This window comes from Etheostoma spectabile, chromosome 1 (assembly GCF_008692095.1).
Source record: "Etheostoma spectabile isolate EspeVRDwgs_2016 chromosome 1, UIUC_Espe_1.0, whole genome shotgun sequence".
Taxonomy (NCBI): domain Eukaryota; kingdom Metazoa; phylum Chordata; class Actinopteri; order Perciformes; family Percidae; genus Etheostoma; species Etheostoma spectabile.
The window spans coordinates 28,800,019-28,822,006 of NC_045733.1; the positions used below are offsets into that span (position 1 = coordinate 28,800,019).

The 21,988-nt window shown below is 40.2% G+C and overlaps 1 protein-coding gene across 1 annotated transcript in view; it reads right to left on the reverse strand.

The window, feature by feature from the left end:
* LOC116693743 (protein kinase C-binding protein NELL1) overlaps nt 1-21,988 on the reverse strand; it is a 296,583-nt gene that overhangs the window by 44,633 nt on the left and 229,962 nt on the right. The window lies entirely within an intron of this gene.

Sequence of the window (21,988 nt, forward strand, 5' to 3'; positions counted from 1 at the left end):
CTCCATTTTGTCTCATATTGCGAATTTGTATGTAACTTTTTTGTTTATTTTTTTTTTTTTTTTAAATTGGATGGCGGATTGAATAAACGACTTCAAAAAATATGGACTTGGTGTGCAAAAGACTTAACTGGGAGGAAACACACTTTTCACACTTTTGCTGTCAGTTACATTAGTTTATAAATGGTGTTTTTATGTGTATGTGTGTGTGTCATAAGGGTGTAGAGTGCACTGGAGCAACCTGATAAAATATCATCACAACATCTAAAAAGCAATATTGTCAGCTATATCATCTATAGGACAGCTTCTCCATGTGAGATCAGAATTAAGTGATTCAGATAAAAATGCACCATGGGTATCTAAGATGATATGGTTTCGAGACTGGAAACAGTGCTGCCTTTTCCAAAGATGCAATCATCAATATGTTAAATTAACGAGCAATACAATCTGTATGTTTAATGTGAAGGGGTGCACTTAGGGTTGGGAAATATATCGATATATGAAGCTAGATTTCGTCATAAATTTTAAATATCGTAATAATGTGATATGACATAAGTGTTGTCTTTTCCTGGTTTTAAAGGCCACATTACACTAAAGTGATGTCCTTTCCTGAACTTACCAGACTGTTTTACTTGTTCTATTATTTGCCTTTACGCACTTAGTCATTATATCCACATTACGGATGATTATTTATCTAAACTGTCATTGCGTAAATATTTTGTGAAAGCACCAATAGTCACAACCCAATAATATTGCCACAAAATCGACATTAATGTATTTGATCAAAAATATTGGTACATTTTATTTTCTACAATTCGTCCAGCTCTATTGTACTTGTAGTGACCCCCCCCACCCCCCAAGCACGCTACCTGTCCAGCACCAAACGGCACACAAAGTTCACAACTATTTTACTAAGTTTTTTGTTAATAGGAATAAACCGGAGCTAAAAGGAGAGAATATTGGCCCTTAAGTAGGGACAGAAAAATGACTCTAAATGAATCATTATGTTGGTTTTTTTTGGTGTGTTTTCAGCATGTTGGGGAGTTCCTCTGTCCCCCAAGTGACCAAAATAAAACATTCACACAGCTTTTAGTTTTTACTTATGATAACAAGCCGTTACATACAGTTTTTAATGAGCTTAGACAAAAATACTTTCTCAAATAATCACTTTGTCAAAAGCTGGTGGCAAGAAAACTTCCAAAGGACTGTTCAGTGCATGCAATGGCTTTTTAATGACTTTCTGTAGGAGTTAGGCCAGATACAGTAGGGCCAATATTTCTTCCTGTTGTATGTGAGCAATGTTGGCAAAGAACAACCCAAAACTCCTTTGTACGGTGACTCGATATTTTGATATATGTACGTGAAAACATGTTAATTCAGCGGTGTCACGCCCTGGTGATTATTTCTTCATTTCATTTTGTTATGCCAGAACTATGGTTGGTGTGTTTTGGTTTTCTGTTTGTCTCCCTCATTCGCCACAGTGCGTGGACAAGCCCCCTCCTGCTGCTCTCTTCCTGCACCTGGCACCAATCCCTAATCAGCACACCTGCAACTCATCTGCTCATCATCCGACTTTAAAGACCAGTCTGACTTTCCTCTCCCTGCTGGATTGTTGCTTACCACCAGTGTGCTATTTCACCAGCTTGTGTTATTTATTCCAAGTCAAGTTACCTGTTCTCGTTCTGACCTGTTTGCTCTGTGTTCCAGAAATAACTAATCTTCAGAATCCACTGCCTGCTCAGCCCTCTCCAGACCCAACACCTCTACTGCCAGCTCACTCTCACGGGCTAATAAAACCGATTCTTTTTACGCCATTGAAAACATGGGTTGATGAAATGAACAATTGATGAAGACTGCTTCTCCTGCAAAAACTGAACTCTGAATTATGTATCTGTTCTTTATTAGGCTTATTCTCAAAGTTGGGTTTTAGTAGTAGGACAGCACAAGGATAAGCGATTCTATTGTGGATACTCAAGCTTGGCTCCAAGCTAAGTGGACTGCTTCTATGTAAGACATTTATCCTGAGAAGCACTTTACAAAGACACACACAGACATAATAGATCATTTGTCTTCCAAAACGATACACATGACATGAAATGACATGTCATGAGCATTCTCTAACCTGCCACCACTTTGGTCAAAGTCTGGTTAAATTTAAAACAGCTTAGAGTTATGGAAAGATCACCTGCATGGCTTAAATAAAGCAGTGGTGAAGGCAGATGGGGCGCAAGCCGTAGTCTGCATTGTTGAAATGACTTTCTACACTTGACCATCCACAGCCACTTTAGACCTTCTCCCTACAGTAAGTGCCAGGTAATCCCTAAAGCAGCCACAGTGGCATTTAGATGTGTTGTTGCTAAATAGGTGGGGCATTCCATTAAAATTAATGGATTTTGTGTGGTGTGAGTTTTTTTTTTTTTTTTTTTTATAATTGCTGTTACAAATGCTGGTATGACCCAGCCCTGAGAGTTATACACGCTTGCTTTCAGTACTACAGAGGATATTCTTTATTTGCCACCATCACGTTGAGGTCAGTCTCAAAAACAGGACTTAAAACCTAAAGTCCCAAAATAAAGCTCAAACCTGGACTAATGGGGATTATACATTTAATGTAAAGTAAAATTGTTTACCTTTGACAGGGCATCTATTGCTCCACCCCCAGTCAAATTTAGATTAAATTTGGTTAGAATATGCATGTTGTTACTGATCGCCTAAAGAGCAACCTGCACCATTCATGAGGTGACATTTCACCTTATCTCTGAGTGAGTGTGTGTGTGTGTGTGTGTGTGTGTGTGTGTGTGTGCACACACGCGTAAAAGCATGTGTGTACACTATCTCTTCGCCTTTTGTTGGAAGCAGGCCAGCAGTGCAAATGATTGCGATTTGTTCTGTGAGCGCACAAGGTGTGATGCATCAACATGGCTCAGGCAAACACATGGAGGAGAACGGGAAGGTTGAGGAGAGCGGGCAGAAGAATGTGCTCCACTAAACAAAAGGAAGAGCGAGACAGTGAGAAAGTAGTTAGTCAGTGCTTAAAGCGAGGAGGATTAAGGCAAAAAAAGGGGGCCGGCTTAATTGAGCAAGTTCATTAAAGAGAAATTACTTGAGTATTTCTAAGCTTAATTGATGACATGATTTGATAGATGAGCCTTAATGGGCTGAAAAATCTATTTATATTCACATACATAGGGTGTGTGAGTGTAATGTCTGTGCGTGTGAATAATGTATGTGAAACAGCTTGTCTCCCTTTGGTTTATGAATCCAAAGAAACATAACTTATCCGTGTAAATTATCACCCTGGTGTTTAGGAACAAAATGGCTAAATATACAAACGAATGCACAAGTGCAATAAATAAAAGCAGAGTCCCATGCCAGAAGCTATTAGAGCTATTAATTTGACTGGTTCCACTATTTAAGAAGTTCTATCAGGCCCTCATTAGGAGCCTGATTGCCTCTGTACTAATAAACCTCACATAAAAATTAATTACACTTATATTGACTCAATCTATCTCCAGCTCTAATTATCATTTCACCACCATCAGCATAATGTCGCCTCCCTGTTGAACCAATGACTTCCAAAGATGAGGGGGCTTCACTGGAGGTGGGGGTGTTGGAAGTTTTTTAATACTCAACATTTTTCAATCACAGCTGCAACGATTTTCTTGCCCATAGAAAACCGTTCATTCCCAGTTCCCTCCAGTAATTTAAAAAACTTTTCTCCCCATTGAAACTCCAATTATTGCTATTGTGTATTATCGTACAAATACCAGTATTATTGATGCAGTCCATTTGGATTAAAATGCACATTAAAACTCACTTTGAGATATTGTCACACAGGTAAATGTATGATGGACAATGTCCAATTGACTGTATTACAGATATTTTGAATTTGGAAGAATAACATCTCATTAACACAACTTTATTCTTTTTTGTCTAGGTTTCCTGGCAGCCCTGATGTGACTTATAATTTAATGTAGGATATGACTTGTCCATTTTTGGATAGTTTGACTTTTATGACTAAAATGCACTGCAAGCCACGTGTTAACGCGCAAAACTGTCAGCTACTCCCGTTTAAATAAAAATAAAAATGGGGGAAAGTTTTGTCTGAAGAAGCTCAGCTCTGCTTTGACTTAACTTTGATAACTGCGTGTAGCTTTTTTGCATTGCAGCACTGCGACGAACCAATCACGGCCTGCCCTGCTACAAAATGATGTGTTGTTTTTGAAGTTCAAGTAAAATCCAAGTGAAATTAAGTGAAGTTTACACAGTTTTACCTTGCAGGTATAGGGTCAGCCTACAGTATGGTGTGCATTCTATACCTGATTGCGATTGTGTTTACATGCTTTCAATCAAGAGAGTGGAAAATGGCGACAAGACCATTGGCCCTTTAAATTGTGTATGAACAGCATGTCCTCCCTGAGGGCTTTTTTTCTTTATGTGTTCAGCTGCAGGTGTCTTTTTGTTTACACAGACCATGCATATAAAGTGTGATTCCCGAATAAGATTGAGAAGAGAATAACAATGTGGTGCTGCAGAGCATAGGCGTCCCATACCACTGAAGAGGATTAAGGCTAATTCACATCCTATGAAAACAAACTCAGAAAGATGAGCAGTATAGCTACAATGTATTCTATTCCCTTCCTTCTCCAATCAATATGTATATACATATATCTTGTGACAGCAAAACCTGATGTTTTACCATTGATGCTATAGATAGCTATCCATGCTCCATTGTTGCTGGTCATATCTCAATCCCCAACACTTCAGCTCCTTCCTTCATCTTCCTCTACTACTTTGTGTGCCTTGTATCATCTCTTATTCACACTTTCCCACCCCTTTTTTCTCTCCGGCTCCTCCCCATAAACCCCGCTACAGCGACAAATAGCCTGTGCTGACACTGAGAAGAGGAGTCTGCCCCCTGTCATTGTAGGCCCTGTGACCTCCAGCTTAACTGAGTCTGTTGCTGACTCATAACTTCCCGAGACATGCTTATATCCACAGATTTGCTATTTGAGTTTCCCATTACTGCCCTAGATTGCTTTCCAGTGGGTGGTGAGAATGGAATCATTCCACTCGGTGCCGTGGCTAACAGCCACGTTCACGGTCGTTGGGCGTCCAAGGATCCGTCTCAGAATTAAGAGCAAGAATATCACAGAGAAAGCCAATGGATATTCCGCAATCCACAGTTGGTATTAAAGGAGAAAGGGGATATTTCTAATTAAATGGTAGAATAAAACTGAGCTGATAATTGTGTCCCATGGCGTAAAGCACAGTTCATGACACTTTTAGCCTATTGATAATCATCTCGTCTCTAACTTAAAGTTTAAATTGCAAAAGTTTAAAGTGGAATTTTGGATTATTTGTTTAATCTTGGCCCTAACATTGAATCAAATCACTGTGTAATGTGAAAAGAGTCACTCAAAGCCCCAAGTTGGGACACTCATGAATGAGCATTAAAATAGAATTATCAGAATTAGCTTTATACGAGGAATTTTGCTTTGGATTGTATTGTTTACAATGTGCTTACTCATACAAAACAAACAATATAAACACACTATAAACAGAAACAATATAGACAGGTTGACGCAATAGTGCAATGAAGAGTGCAAAGTATGCAGGAGTAAATTAAAATTATGATAGTTATTATTTTTCTGTAATAAATAGTACAGTTAAACTTACAGTGGTACGCATCCATTTCTCTGAAAGATAGTAATTTTTATGAATCCCAGAAGATAATTACACAACACTTACAGAGATTCGGAATCCTCAAACCATCAAGATGAAAAAAGTCCACCTGCTGCATGTAAAAAATCAGTTTTAACCCCTTTCACCTTTGGATTAGGTAAATAATGGAGTTGCAACTTGGGAAACAAGTAAAAATCTTTTCGATGGTGCAGCACATGAAATATTCTTTCATCCAGACGGTTAGAACAGTGGTTGAGGTAACACTAATACATGAGAGGCACAAACTGTGGCTAGGTCACTCATAGTGATGGAAAAGATCATTATCCAGCTCGGACCTTTTTGAGCTCTTTAAGCTCGTTGTTTTGGTTTTGTTGTACATGTATTGAATGTGTTCTTAAAATTATATACATTCTGGAGTTCTTTTTTTAGATGTCACGCTTGTCCATTTCGAACAGATGCACATCTGTTTCTAAAAATCTATCTTCACTTAAAATGCAAACTCATACTGTATGTTTTATGTCTAATTTAGTTTTGTATTGTATGCCTAATTGAGAGCTAGGGTTCTCCAAAATATGAAGTAATTTATATCTACAGTAATCAGTCAATACACTTTGGATTTGGACAATTTCTGATCCAGTATGACTCCGCCTGGTAAAGACAGTTTGGCTGGTTGCTGTCTGTGCTGCTGGAAGGACAGCTGGTTCTGAAGTCAGTGACAGCCGGAACAAAGGTCAGAGTCAGCTTGGACTGTATGGCTGTGTGTCCCAGTAGCATTTAAGCACTGCTGACATCTTCCTTTTAGTCTGACGTTTGGGTCAGCCACTCTCACAAACCCTGACTCCAGAAGCAGCAACAAGCTCTGATAAACCCAATGTACTCTATGCCCATCACCCAACAGCTGACAGACACATTTAGAGACTAACTGGTGAGGAAAGGACCAAATCATAGCTTAAAGGAGGTATCAGCCGACAAATGTTCAAATGGATGTTACTGGGAGTTGGCTTGGTGTTTAAAAAAGTGACTAAATAAGTTTGTTAAAAAAATATATATATGTAAATGTGCTGTATTTATATAGCGCTTTTCTAGTCTTAACAACTGCTCAAAGCGCTTTTACATCTACAGGAAACATCCACCATTCACACACATTCATACACTGTGGCCGGGGCTACGGTACAAGGTGCCACCTGCTAATCAGAAAACATTCACACACATTCACACTCCGATGCGCAACTCGGGGTTCAGTGTCTTGCCCAAGGACACTTCGACAATGACTGCAGGGGCGGGGATCGAACCACCAACCTTCCGATTGGCAGGCAACCGCTCTACCACTGAGCCACATATATATCCATAATAACATTTATTCTAGAATGTAAATCTGTCATGGCTGTGTTTCTGTTGCAGCTGGTTTTGCAGATGTCTTGCCTGCTAGTGGCCAAAAAAGAAATGATGATTGCAGTTTTTAAATCTAAAAATGTCTTCCAACAGATGTAGCTATTAAAAAGAGGGATGGAATGTGCATTACAACACAAAACGGAGAGCTCAACACACATATCCTGAGTAGTTCTGCCACTTAAACAGAGGGTTATCTAGATAAAGAAGTCCTTTGTCCTCTTCCTCTCTGTCTCCCAGAAAAAGGATCTCGGAGGAAGAAAGAGGACTCCCTCTCTGCAGTCTATGTATAATTTTCCATGCTAATGAATGCAGAACAGCAGGCTTAAAGGCAGAGGTTGAAGTCCACTGTCAGCGTGCAAGGAAGAGCTGAGCAGGGCAGAAACTCGGCTAAGAAAGCATTAAAGCCAACCCATTTACTCATAAAAATGCCTCGCTTTGTTACGCATCAGACTAAAGGCAGTTCACCCTTCGTTGTACTCTCTGTTGGGCATTTACTGAACATCACAGACAATGGCCCCACTTACAAGACAATAAGGACCCGGGCCAGGCGGTTGGCATGGATTAAAGTCGCGTTAAGGATGCCATAATGTATCTGCAAAGGGTTGAAAGGGTGGTTGATCAATACCGCTGACATGGCAATTAATTCCACCGGGTGCTTTCAGAGATTTCTCATTCTGGAACGCACCTCAACACATTTTAAACTGCTCAAGGATAATGAGTGACCAGCACTGAGACCCACATGGATTTCCAAATAAAACTAGGAATAATTTATGATAGAAGGCGACACTATTACCTCTTTTATCTTAAATTATGTTTTGCTCTACTGCTATTAAAAGGCCACTCTTAGCGGTTCCAGCTCTTTTCATTGAAAAGGTGCCTTTTTATTGTCATTTAAAGCACTTACATACTGTATATAGAAACAACATTTATTCCCTGCATTTAACACAGCCTATACATAGGAGCAGTGGGCACCTCAAGAGGAAGTATTTTCTTTACTCACTTACTCCTAAATTACTTTGTTATATTGGAAACAACATCACAATACATTGAAAGTGCAACCATAGAGAAAAAGATTAGTTTCACTGAAATGATGCTCAATTATAATAGCCTAATTCGGCCCAATCACCTTTTTTTGCATTAATTTTGGGTGATGTGATACATTCAGTCCTCGCAGATCTTTAATTAAATTAGGCCTGCCAGTAAACTACAGAGACCATCAATCATTACACCTATGGCTGTAGTGTGTGCAGAGAGAGTTGGAAATGTTGTTTCCATAACCAGATGGCGGCAGAAGACTGAGCAAACACTAAGATGCCATTAGTTTATGTTAGATAGGGAGACTGAAAAAAAAAGCATGAGCAAACTGACAAACAGACTTGTTTCCGTGCCATATTTTCTAGATGTAAAACAGCTGCCAGTGTTTAAATGTCCCTCTCACATTCTTGCTTTCACTTGAAACCATGTTTATTGTATTTTTTCTCAAGTCATTACATTTCAAGGCAGCACAATACATCTACATTTGTTTGAGAACATAACTCACAGCCCCGCTTCTCCACTTTAAAATCAGAGGATCGATGTCTCGAGAGACTGATCTCTTAAATGCATGTTCTATAATCCCAAAAAATCCAAAACCACACTTTTATAAATATCCACAAGTAAGAGGCTGCCCTTAAAAGACTCCCTAATGCTGTCTTTTAGCTTCAAATGTATGATGATGATTGGGTTATGTACTCAGATTCACATAACACAGGCATGTCATGAATTTGCACCTGGTTTAAAGGATAGAAGTGACAGATGTTTTGCTATTAATCAGGAAGAGATGACTGACAGTGAAGTAAGAGTGAACTACACTCCCACAATGAAGATCATATTATTGGTTTATTGAACTAGGAAGAGGGAGTAGAACTCCCCCTGAACAATACCTGTGTTTGTGTGGCACTAGCACACAGAATCAACAATGAAAGTAATGATGAACCAAATGAAGATGTTAACACTTTCATTCTTTTGTTTGTGCGAATAATGATGCCAGATGTTGTCGGGAGCAAAGGTGGACATGACATCCGGTAAGTAGCACAGAATAGAATACAACGTAATTTTCCACAAAGATGGAAAGTTATCTTTGGCCCATTCAGCAGATCATGAAAACATCAAAACATACACACATTAAATCACCACACTGACAGTACAAATAGTCTACTCTATGTATTACAATAAACTAAATAATTTTTTTTTTTTAAGAAAAACACCTTAATAAGAACAGTAAAACATGCTGCTACAATGTCACCAAACCTCTAGTAGAGGAGGTTGATGATGATGGATGGATTTACAAAGTGTTGGACTTTGACACAAGACACAGGTTTGCATCCTCTTTTTTTTTTCCAATAGCCAACATTGGTTTCTTTTAACCATGAGCACCATCTTTTCCTAACTTCCATAAAGTGGCAGCCATTTAAATATGTATCCCTACCTATATGTGGGTACTAAGCGTGGGTGTGTGCACCTTTATAGATACATGTATGTGTTTGATAACTTGCTCAATTGAAGGACAAATTAAGTTAAAAAAAGTTTGGAGAATTTCAGTTTATGAGTAGAATATCTGGCAGGACCCTCTGAATAAATAAAAACAACCCCAAGCCAAAACAGTTCTTCTGTTTGGTATTTTTATGTAGAAAACGCTATTGCTTGTATTTGACGGCTTGGTTGAATACTTGATTCGGATTGGTCAATCATGGCATCTGCTAAGCATAACAGACCATCGATTAGCATAATAGGCCGTTGATTAGCATAATAGGCCGTTGCAAGCATAGCAGAGCGTTGCCATGTACAGTATGAAGTTCTGATCACTCTGTAGGACATCCATCAATCCGCAGAAGGAAGTCCGGTTAATTTATCAGCTGTGGCAAAAAGTGGGTAAAGGTGGAACAAGATCCTGTCCTCCAATGCAGGCAACGGCAGCAGATCTTAGTATGCGCCTTTCGCTTCATATACAGTCTATGATCGCTACGCACTAACTTCAGCTGTACGGACAATAGTTAGCCTACATTGTAACATTATGTTTCCAGATATGTCAACTGCAGCGTCTGTGCAACAAGGAAACGAGATGAATGAGGACAGAAACGTCAACATAAATATTCCCAAAAGAGGTCCCATTCATGTCAGGGACCTGCATCAGGGTTGTATTCGCTATAATGACCGCCTCGCTCTCCATTATTCCTTACATAACAACCAAAATTGTTGTTTTTAGTTAATGAAAAATGACTAAAATCAAGTTCATCTCACTTTTTTTTCCTCGGCTGAATGAGTGTTTAGCAAACATTAACTGGCTGTTCAAGCCGCGTCTGGATGATTTTATCTATATTCATCTGTGGAAGAGTGTTTGGGGGCATGAACCTATCAGAGCAGTGAGAAGGGGAGGAACAGGGACGCCCTTGGCAGCTGGATGTGAGGAGCTTTCATAACCAGGGGTGGTGCAGGATGTGAGGCTCCCTCTATCTGAATCCATTACCGAGACACACAGTTAGGCAGCTGACAACACTGTTTTCTCCAGCCTCTGCTGTTTCACTGATAAGACGAAGTTTACTGCTGAGAGGCGAGAGATGTCATGGTGGAAATACCCATGATGCATGCAGCTGGATTCTGCAGGAGAGACATGCATCACATTGTGTTATGATGTGAATTTGATTTTAATTGAGGAAGCTTGTGCTGAAAAGATGTCACTTGTTGATCCAGATTGATGATGTCTTTTCGGCTTTGGTTTTCTGTTACATTGAAGGTTGCAATATCTAGCTACAATGGAAAATTCACTCTTTTTTATTTATATTCCTCTGCCACACGGGTATAATCCAAAGAGTCAGTTCACCAAACACACACACACAAACAAAAATACAATCTGTCAATATAGTTTCCTCAGATTCAGATGTCTGCCTCCACTAAAGTACAGTGGACATACTGTACACATAATACTTGCATATCTGATAAGGAATAAGCCAAATCTCATTATGTCCCAACACAAAGTTATTCCCTTCAAAGATACTGAACATAAATGGCAAGCAGAAAAAGGCTAAAAAGCATGAATACTTTGAAAACTAGGCCTGTCACTGTCGCCCTGACAGACAGCACATGGAAGAGACGGAGAACGGATGAGAGGTGGGAAATAGACAGATGGTAAGAGAAGAAAGAAGAGACGTAAAATGATGGAAGTGACAGCTGAGAAATCTGCATTAAAAGAGGCTGCGGATGCAAAGTGAATTTGGATAAGCATGTGTGTGTGTGTCACATGCAGATGGAAGCCCCACCAGGCGGAGCAGCTGCTGTATTAAATGCAAGTGAAGAGAACAGAAACCATCCTATCATCCTCTAAGCCAGAATATGGCTGCTGTTTCACTTCCTTCCCTTTGTCATCACACTAACATATATCACACTAACATGTCATCACACTAACATATATCACACAATGAAGTATTGCAACATGTGTTGAAAGTTTCAGTATAGCACTGTACAAATAATAAGTCCAGCATTCAAAATCTCACTCAATCAAAAGTACTTAGATAACAATATTTGATATGCTCATTATAGGTTTTTTTACACCTTAAACTGAAAAGTACAATACTTTCCCCTGAATTGCAAAATATAAAGTAGAATACATTTAAAATACTCAGGTAAAGTAACTCAGAATTGCACATGGGAACAGTATTGATGTAACTATACTTTTAGTTACTTTTCCCCACTGTTGTGTGAAAATGTCAGCATGCTAACACACTAACTAAGATGGGGAACATTATTTAATAAAACATTAGAAACATTACCTACTGCAGGTGTTTACTGTGTTTATATGTTGTATCCATTGTATTCACTTATTTATCACAGACATACATCCAATAATATCATATGAATAACAATATTTTGTATTTTTTAATTAGTTTCTTACTACCAGCTGATTTGTTTGTGGTAAAGGTTTCTCTCTCTCTCTCTCTCTCTCTCTCTCTCTCTCTCTCTCTCTCTCTCTCTCTTAATTCAAAGCATCAAAATAAAATTTGTTGTTCAAATATCCAGACAGAACACAATACACATTAGGACAAACACAACATAACGATTTAATTACTTTTCTGTGTCTGTGTGGATGTGTTTATGTGTGTGTGTGTGTGTGTGTGTGTGCGTGTGTGTGTGTGTGCGTGTGTGAGATTGTGTGTGCACGCATATACACACAGAAAACACTTGTTTTTCAGAAAAAATTCCGAAACATGGCAATTAGCTCAAAAAACCCCCCCTGGATGTCAGATTCTTACAATCAAACACGCACCTTGCCACCCTGTATGTGGTATACACATATCATGGATCTATATAAAACTGATCACATCATCTGCACTGATGAGGTACAGTACTACCTGTCTCTTCCTCTCTGAATCTTTTTTTTATTGATATGAAAGCAGCAATAGTCGATGGATCACATCTGGACCGTGACAGCATTATGGACAACATGATCACTCAAACAACCAAAGTCAATAACTATTAGTAGACACATTTATAAAACAACTTGTGATCCACATCTCTGTGTCCATCAGTTCATCAAAGGAGGGCTAGGATAATTGATTAGCTCATTTCCCAGTTATCCAATAATATCGCTCAAAACTATTATTTTTCTCTCAGTAATTAAATCACAGCTTCTGGCAGAATGGAAACAGGGTTACTGCGTTACACATTAAATCACAGCAGATCTCTCCTGCAGGGGATCTAATGCAAACCTTTTTCAATACAGTCTATATCAGGGGAAATTATTTTGCCTCGGCTTATTGACTCTTTTGCTGTCAGAATGCACAAATGTGTATAAAATAATGTAATAAAATACAGAATGGGAGAGGAGGTTGGACGCTTTGAGTAAAGTGGGAAATACAATAAGAATTTCACCATCAAACATAAGTTGTGTCCAGGTCAGTATGAGCTGTCTATAGCATTAAGCTCCACAAGTGATCTGTGTAAGTCATCGATCCAAAATATTTATCAGCTGCGTTGAACTGGTGTCAGAGAAACCTTGTCGTATCACAGAGATGGAGCATGACTTTTGACTGTGATTGCATCTCCCGTCACGTCTTGAGACTTGAATGTTTTTGCTTTCAAGTCTCAAGTCAAGTCTTTAGGCGGGTCCTAAGTCCAGTTTCAAAGCAGCCAAGTCATGTTCTCATTTGTGTTACTTAAAGGTGCTCTAAGCAATGTTGGGTGACGGCACTTCTTGTTGACGTTCAAAGTATTTCTCAAACAAAACGAGGCTAGCTCGCCCCTCCCTCCTCCTCATCTGTCCCTTCTCCCTCCCAGTGGTGCAGGTTGGCACAGTTTATTCTTGTTGCCATGTGTAGACCCTGGGCTATCTACAGAGACCACTTTTGTTTTACAGTGTTCTGTGTACAGATCGTTTGCTGTATATGATCAAAAATGTTGTAGCTTAAAAAACGTGGGACATGGCTTAGAGCACTTTTAAATCTGAATCAAGTCCAATCAATCAAGTAATAAGTCTTAAGTTCTAATGTTTTTACTTATAAAGTCACTTAAAAGAAGTACAAGTTCCATTACAATTTTAGGAGTAAAGAATAATTAATAATAGGTTACCTTTTTGAAAGTAAAATCCCCAGCAATGGCTGTGAATAAACATTATTGGACTGCAAGTATTTCCTCTAGTTTTGTGACTTCTAGAGTGAAACAATGGGGAGGTATAGCGCTACAGTCAGGTTGTATATTGTATGCAAGTGTGTGTGTGTGTGTGTGTGTGTGTGTGTGTGTGTGTGTGTGTGTGTGTGTGTGCAGCCTGTGTGTGTGTGTGTGCAGCCTGCAGCCTTCCATAAATCAGTCAGGCCTACAGATCTCAACTAAAGTGTTTTGGAGCCTGGAGCCTCTGGGCTTTGTGCTTTTCAGTCCCAATCGAAACCCTGTCTGTATTTGAAAACTGCCTTCTTCTTTTGTTAACACCACAGCTATGTACTAGGTACATTTCTTTATGCTATTAGTACAGGTTGGAAATTAAATTCAGAGAACAGCGAAGGTAACACATTTGGTTCCATGCAAAATGTGTTTTATTTGAATTTCCAGTTGATTGGACAAGGGAGTAGGCATCTAGAGAAATTACGCCAACATGAGATGGTGAGCCGAACTTTATCAAAAGTTTAAATAATACTCCAATTGAGGTACATAAAAAGATATCGGAAGAAAGTTGGGACTTTATTCATTTTTACAGTACATGAAGACTTCTTAAGTCAACAGCGCCTATAGGTCAGTAGCCTCCTGGGTCCCCCGTCCATGGTGTTCAACAGCATGGATGTGTATATACAAGATTGACAATGAGATTAAAAGCAACTCCTTTCTAAGTGCCAACATTTACGTAAAAAATATAACATTAAATAAAATAAGGGGGGGGGTAAGATGCAATGTTTGAGATAAATATGTGTTCTATTGTTTGCTGCTGTGCACACAGAAACAGCTGGCATGAGTTCTATGTCCTTTTCCTGTCTCACATTCACCTTACTGCTATGGAGAAAAACCAGCCCAGGACACAGAGAGACCAAAAGGAAAAGGAAAAAGGACAATGCAACCATAGAACACTGATAAGATGCCTCTACGGAACCAAACCAGACACACTCAGTAGTCTAATACATTTCTCAGTGGACCCTGCTGGCCACTCTGACAGAAGGCGTCAAGCCAGAAAACACGTATACACGTGAACTCCACATTCTTAACCTCAAAGTACTCCTGGAATATTAGCAGTAGTTTTTAAATTTTTGAGGAAAGTGTAAGATCTCAAATCAAGTCTGTCAGAGCAAGTCTTCATGAGCAGAGTGGAAGTCAAGATGCACTGGAAGTCGTGCAGGTTTCTGCATGCTGACAGCGTCACAGTCTCAATTACGTCTCAAGACCAAGTCAAATCTCATGTCTTCATTTCACATACTCCAGTCGAGCCTGTGTCTTAATTCTAAGCTCTATTGCAAAGATAAGATAAGTACAATTAAAATGTTTTATCATAGCAGTTGCAGCAGAGATTGAAGTTGGTGTTATGTTTGTTTTCATGTTAAACAAAGAGTATTCTTTTCACAGATTTAATACTGTACTGACGCAAGACGAAACACTACAGATCAGATGGAATGTGGACAGAACGCTAGATTTTCGCCTGATGCATTACTGGAGTAGATCTGATAGAGCTGAACACAAAAGAGTATTTTTCTCTTCGCTGCATAGCAGCTACATCTAACAGCAGGGCGCAGACTAAACATAATTGCCTCAAATTATAATTGCTACAAAGCTTCAAAAACAAGTAGCACTTCTTTTTTCTTCCACATTTGCAATTAATCATAGCTTCAGATACTGTGGTTTCCACCCAATTAAATGTTGTAAAACACTATGCCCTCCAGCACAGAACTACACAGCAGAGAAGCCACTAAATGTTTGTTCCTATCAAAACGGGATGAAGGGAACCAATAATTATGTAAACAGAAAAATTACACGCTTCCGCTTGTAGGGGAAAATGAAGGCTAAATCCAACACCCCTCCACCCCACCATCTCATTTCTCTTTTTTCCCATCCCTGCAGCACCCCCCCATTTCTCAGAATACATTAGCTGTAAGCCGGTTGCAACATTGTTCCTCTGTGATTAGCTCCGATAGCACGATGAGAAAAGTATGAGTCAATGCCTTTGTCCTCTGCCCCGCTGTTTAGCCACACTTCTCAAATCCTCTCTATTTAAAACCCCTTTGTCTATACAAACCAGTCCTAGGGAATGAAACGGACCATTAACAAGATTACCTCACTCATTCTGCTGCCGACAAAGGCTCCGCAATAGGCTGCTGATCATTAGGCTGGCAGCGGGAACAATGCTGATCTATAATCTTATGCCGTGCGCCAGCAATTTTGCTGCCTCCCCAGCAGAATTGCATTACAAAAGGAGGAGGCAGAGAAAGACAGAGGAAGAAAGAGTAAGTAAAAGGTAGAGGGAGTCTGAACCCTTCTTCTCACATCCAGTTAACACAGACAATCAATAGCAGTGGAATGGGCTCTTGAGATGAAGGCCTTTGTTTATGTGCCCCCTGTAATCATCTTAGCGGGCGGACAAGGGGCAACTGCTGGCCGCTAGAAGCTGGGTACATGGCAGATACAGGGTTAAACTTGAATCTACAGTTCCAATATAATTACCAAGTGCACTTACAAGCAGAGTATTTCTAGGGGTGAGAATCTTTACTGGTCTCACAATTCCATTATCCTGTCAACGTTTTGAATTGATTCAATATTACGATGCATCAAGATTCATCACCTCCTCAATATAATTATATATTGCTACACATGGTTTTCATCAACAACTTCAAGCAGTCGATATGAACTCCCACTTTTATTGCATCTGCTCTTAAAAAAAAGACACTTTCTGAATCTAGCGGAGTCTGAAGACAACAGACAAAAGACAAAAACCAAAAAAAATCAACGGCCAGAAAATCAACAAGTAACATCAGTAGGCATTAATCGATTATGGTCTGTCACCGCATCGATGCAGAAGAGTCCAGGCCCGATTGATGCAATGATTGACTTCAACACCCCTAGGTATTTCCAGCGTACATGTGTGTAAAATTTTGGAGATGAAAATCTCTCAAGCTGAGATGAATAAAGTCATTTTAATGTATTATCTTAAATTATGTTGCAGTAATGGGGCATTCCCACCATTTTTTACCCTCATAACGTTTTAAAACTCTCTTGTGGCAGCGATAAAGGCACTGATGTTTTCTGTTTACTGTACGGGATTCTCACACAGCCTCAAACCATAGCTCAAAACACACTGACAAGTCTGATCTTCGGATACATGACTGGCCACCGTAGCGTGATGTGGGCTTAGGATTCTTCGAAAGTTGAGTCGGCATCAACTTTTCGCCGCAGGCCAATGAAAAAAATGCAGCCTACACGCACTACCCCCATTAAAAATGAATAGTAGTAGTAGCACTCTGATCGTCTGATTGCATAATATCAGCAGCAGGCAAACCTATTGTATCGTCAACAATCACCGAAGGAGCACGGAGTTGCTGTAACAACAAAATTAGCCATTATTTCTCTCCTGTAATAGAAATGAGATGTGAGGTGAACACAGCACAGCCATTCTTGACACAAGCACACCAGGTAGCTTGTCAGGAAACGCTCATTTTTAACAAATCACCAGTGTTGTCATTTCTCTGTTGAGGACAATCTTTGAATGACAGGTCTCGATGTCAGTCACACAAAATCAAGTGGGGGCATCATTCCAGAGCTGCCAATCGAACAGGGAAAATTTATTGTAGAATAAGCAGAGACAAATCTGTACACCCACAGACCGAAATGTTATGCACTGTAAGAAGATGTGATGTCTTTCCAGTGAGTAAGAAGCTCCAGCGTTATAGGTTCTTAACACTCTTAACAGCAGCTAAATAAAAAAAGTCTAGACCCAGTTTACAGGTGTTATCAAAAAGCATTCAGGGAATCGTAGGTATTCACTCAGGTGTAATGGAGACTTGATAGCTAGGACTTTAACTGTAGCTCTTCAATAGTTTAATTAGCAACCAGCAGATGATCGTCTGTGTCTTTGTGAGTGTACAGTGTGCGTGGTTCTACAATAAACAATCAAAAATGGAATATCAGCATCCAAATAAAACCACAGTGCAGACAGGATGCAATTAGTAAAGCTAATAAATTGGTAATTAGTATAACTTTCACTTCAAGTAGCTGTAGCTGCTTGTATCAAATAACCAAATATTATACCAGATAACACACATCAGCTCCTTATTAAATTGAAGAACAGCCTTCTTACAGCTGGGTCTCAGTAACAGCAACCCAAACACAGTTCTCTACTACACAACCATTGTTATGCCGTGTCAGATGAGTACACATATAAGCCCAATAGTGGTGTAACACTACTACTACTACGCATTAGCATATTGCTAGCTAAATTTATGCTAACATACTGAATTTCAACTGAGAATCCCAGAACAACATACATATGAACCTAAGGCACCGAAATACACATACATAAACATTTACACCAGGGTACTCACATGTCTCTAAACGCACACATGCACAGATAGCAACACAGACGATAACTACACACTTCAGAAATATCTACAATGTGCTTCTCCTGGCCACTCTCATTACTAACTCAAAAACAAAACTTTTCAGCCAGCGCAAACAGGTGTCCTCTCTGTGACCCTAAAACAAAGCCGCTGATTGGCTGATCCCCGTTACCATGAACATAAATAGCAAGTCCTTCTTTACATAGGGATCAACAAATTAACGTCCGAGGTTGATTATCGAGGCCTATATTTGGCAATTTGCAGATTATCTGTATCAGTATTTAATTTTACAGATAACCAATAAAGTTTATAGTTAAAAAATGAGCTATTAGGGTCAGGGTTCGGCTACAGATCTGTAAGCAGTCTGCAACACCTGCAGTCAAAATGTTAGAATGTTAAAACTTCAGGAAGCTATTTTGGTTTTTATTTACTCATTTTTCTTCTACTGTGTCTTATGTTTAAAGCTATAGTGCATAGTTTCTCTCTCCCCCATGAGGAATTCTAAGTAATAACAACAAAACTGTCGGCGCGTCCACGTGATACAAGCCTTCCGTGATCGCAAAGTTGCTATTAGCCAAGGAAGATTAATTGAACATGATGGACTCTTCAGAAGAAGTCATTATCTTTACTCGAGTTTCGGCAAGGGAAAGTCATCGGACAACACAATCTTCTGAGCTTTAAAGTTTCAGTTGTATTAAGTAATTGCTGAAAGCATTTAAACATACTTATGTTTTGAAGTTTTGAAGCGCTTTGTCACCAATCCTGTTTGTAATATATATGGACAGGATATCGAGGCGTAGTCGGGGCGGGGAGGGGTTGCAGTTCGGTGGGCTCGGGATCCCATCGCTGCTTTTTGCAGATGATGTGGTCCTGATGGCATCATCGGCCTGTGACCTTCAGCACTCACTGGATCGGTTCGCAGCCGAGTGTGAAGCGGCTGGGATGAGGATCAGCACCTCTAAATCTGAGGCCATGGTTCTCAGCAGGAAACCGATGGAGTGCTCTCTCCGGGTAGGGATGGAGTCCTTACCTCAAGTGAAGGAGTTTAAGTACCTTGGGGTCTTGTTCGCGAGTGAGGGGACCATGGAGCGTGAGATTGGTCGGAGAATCGGAGCAGCTGGTGCGGTATTACATTCTGTTTATCGCACCGTTGTGACGAAAAGAGAGCTGAGCCAGAAGGCAAAGCTCTCGATCTACCGGGCAATTTTCGTTCCTACCCTCACCTATGGTCATGAAGGCTGGGTCATGACCGAAAGAACGAGATCAAGGGTACAAGCGGCCGAAATGGGTTTCCTCAGGAGGGTGGCTGGCGTCTCCCTTAGAGATAGGGTGAGAAGCTCAGTCATCCGAGAGGAGCTCGGAGTAGAGCCGCTGCTCCTTCGCGTTGAAAGGAGCCAGTTGAGGTGGTTCGGGCATCTGGTAAGGATGCCTCCTGGGCGCCTCCCTAGGGAGGTATTCCAGGCACGTCCAACTGGGAGGAGACCTCGGGGAAGACCCAGGACTAGGTGGAGAGATTATATCTCCAACCTGGCCTGGGAACGCCTCGGGATCCCCCAGTCGGAGCTAGTTGATGTGGCTCGGGAAAGGGAAGTTTGGGGTCCCCTACTGGAGCTGCTGCCCCCGCGACCCGATACCGGATAAGCGGATGAAGATGGATGGATGGATGTTTTGAAGTTTGTAACATTTCAAAATGTATATTTTGACCACAAGATTTTTATGTTTACAGTGAACGAATATTGCATTTTGGTTATTGGCCTATTGGTTCTAAATATAGGTTATCGGTTTTACTGACTACTAGTTATTGGCATTGGTCTTGAAAAAACAGTATTGGTCGACCAAGTGGAGGAGGGAACATTGAGTCCACACTTCATCACAAAATCTGTAATTTATGAAACATCACCTCATAAGAACTTAGAAAGGACAAGTAAACTGAGAGCAGGTTTTAAAATGACAGATTTAGAGATTTAAAGTCATTGAGTATGCAAAGCCACATCTGTAGCTGTCTCTCATATCGCCCGAGACACAACAAATACAAAAGGTCAAATTATAGCTTTGCAAATAAAATGCTCCTTCTTTGGAAACCAATAGCTTACAAGCGCATCAGTGGAATTCAAAAATCTTTGGTTTCACAGGAAATAAGCCCTTACAACTCAAGGGTGCTCATCACCTGTTTAGCTTTTAACATGTCAAGTTAATCACACCCTTCTTTGGCTCAGCAACTCGATTTTGCCTTGTCTACTACGGGGGCATTGCTCAAGGCTGGCCAAATACCTTTTTTTCGCCTTATTAACATTAGCAGGGACAGAAAGTGGAGCTGCAGTCATATTCAGACTAATTCTCTTATTCCTGAGAGGGCTGCGGTGATGTATGAGGGGAATGAAATGGGAGGCACAGGTCGATTGGCCAACACTGTCGCCATCACACAGTAATGAGATCTCAGGGGGAGGGGAAAAATAGGGGCTGATTCCTCAAACTCCCTGCTCGCATAATACTAATTGGACAGAATAGAATAGGTAAGACGTACATTTTAATGACATTATTAAAACAAGTATAGAATTTCACCAGCTGCTTCTGACAAATATCATCAGTGAGTAGGATTGACACTGCCATGGGTGGTTTCTGTACATTGGCTCATAATAATACTCATACTGTATATGGACAATATGGACATTATACCAATGCATTATATTATCTGTACAGTACTTGGCTGTACAGATAAGGAGTAGCTGTAATAGCAGCATATTAATGTCCATGACTATGGAATGACATCATGTATGGGTGTTATGTTCTGGAGCCCACATGCTTTGTTCCATTGTCCATTTACAATATACTGTATTTCATATTCCAGCATGGGCATACAGTAAGTGAAGTCCTTCCGCTACATTTAGTCATTTCCATGTATTTTTATTTCTATAATTCATATTCAAAACATTGTTACAGATAACCGCCTCTCTGTCTGCTTTGTTCCATCATTTGCATATTGACTGTGACTTCTAGAGTGAAACAATGTGGAGGTATAGCGCTACAGTCAGGTTGTATATTGTATGCAAGTGTGTGTGTGTGTGTGTGCGTGTGTGTGTGCGCGTGTGTGTGTAGCATGAGCCTGGAGACTATCCAAAGGCTGAAATTGTGGGGGAGGCACTTTGGAAATTGCATTGATCTCTCCCTAAACCTGCCTCCCACCTGTTGCCCATCCTAACGCCTGTGTTACAGAAGGCTAGAAGGGGGCGGCTGCAGTTAGATACACCTGCTTTTACCGGTCATTTTCTGCCTCTTTCCTCTACCGTCATTTTGTATTTACCTTCTGTCTCGCTTTCGTTGTCTTGCTTTCTTCTTTTTAATCTCTTTCTCTCGCTCTCTCTCTCTCTCTCTCACCCCCCCACACACACACACACACACACAAACAAACAAACGCACGCACACAGTGTGCATAAGTAGACGTCCACTTGCAATATATGACAATTTTCCACGCTAATAATTGGTATGACCGACATGCTTTCCTCTGTCCTGTCCTAATTACAACATTATTAGTTGTCACGGTGATGAGCAGCAGTGCTGATCCAGAATAGGACTTAATGAGTGCGAAATCATGGTGGAACATAGCAGGGTCAAACTCAACCGTGTTTTAATTTTGACCTCCGTTACGTTACACATGTTGAAAGATGATCAAACTATCTTTTTTATCCTAGTTAAATAAAGGTTTGAATGAATGAATGAATGAATCTTAAAAAGGTGCTCAGCCCAGGGCTTAGGGGACTAGGTTTGGGTTTTGAGCAGGGCCTTTGAAGCTACATCAGGGTTTAGAACATTTAAAGGACGACAAACAAACAAAAATGAACTTTTAACGGGGGGGGGGG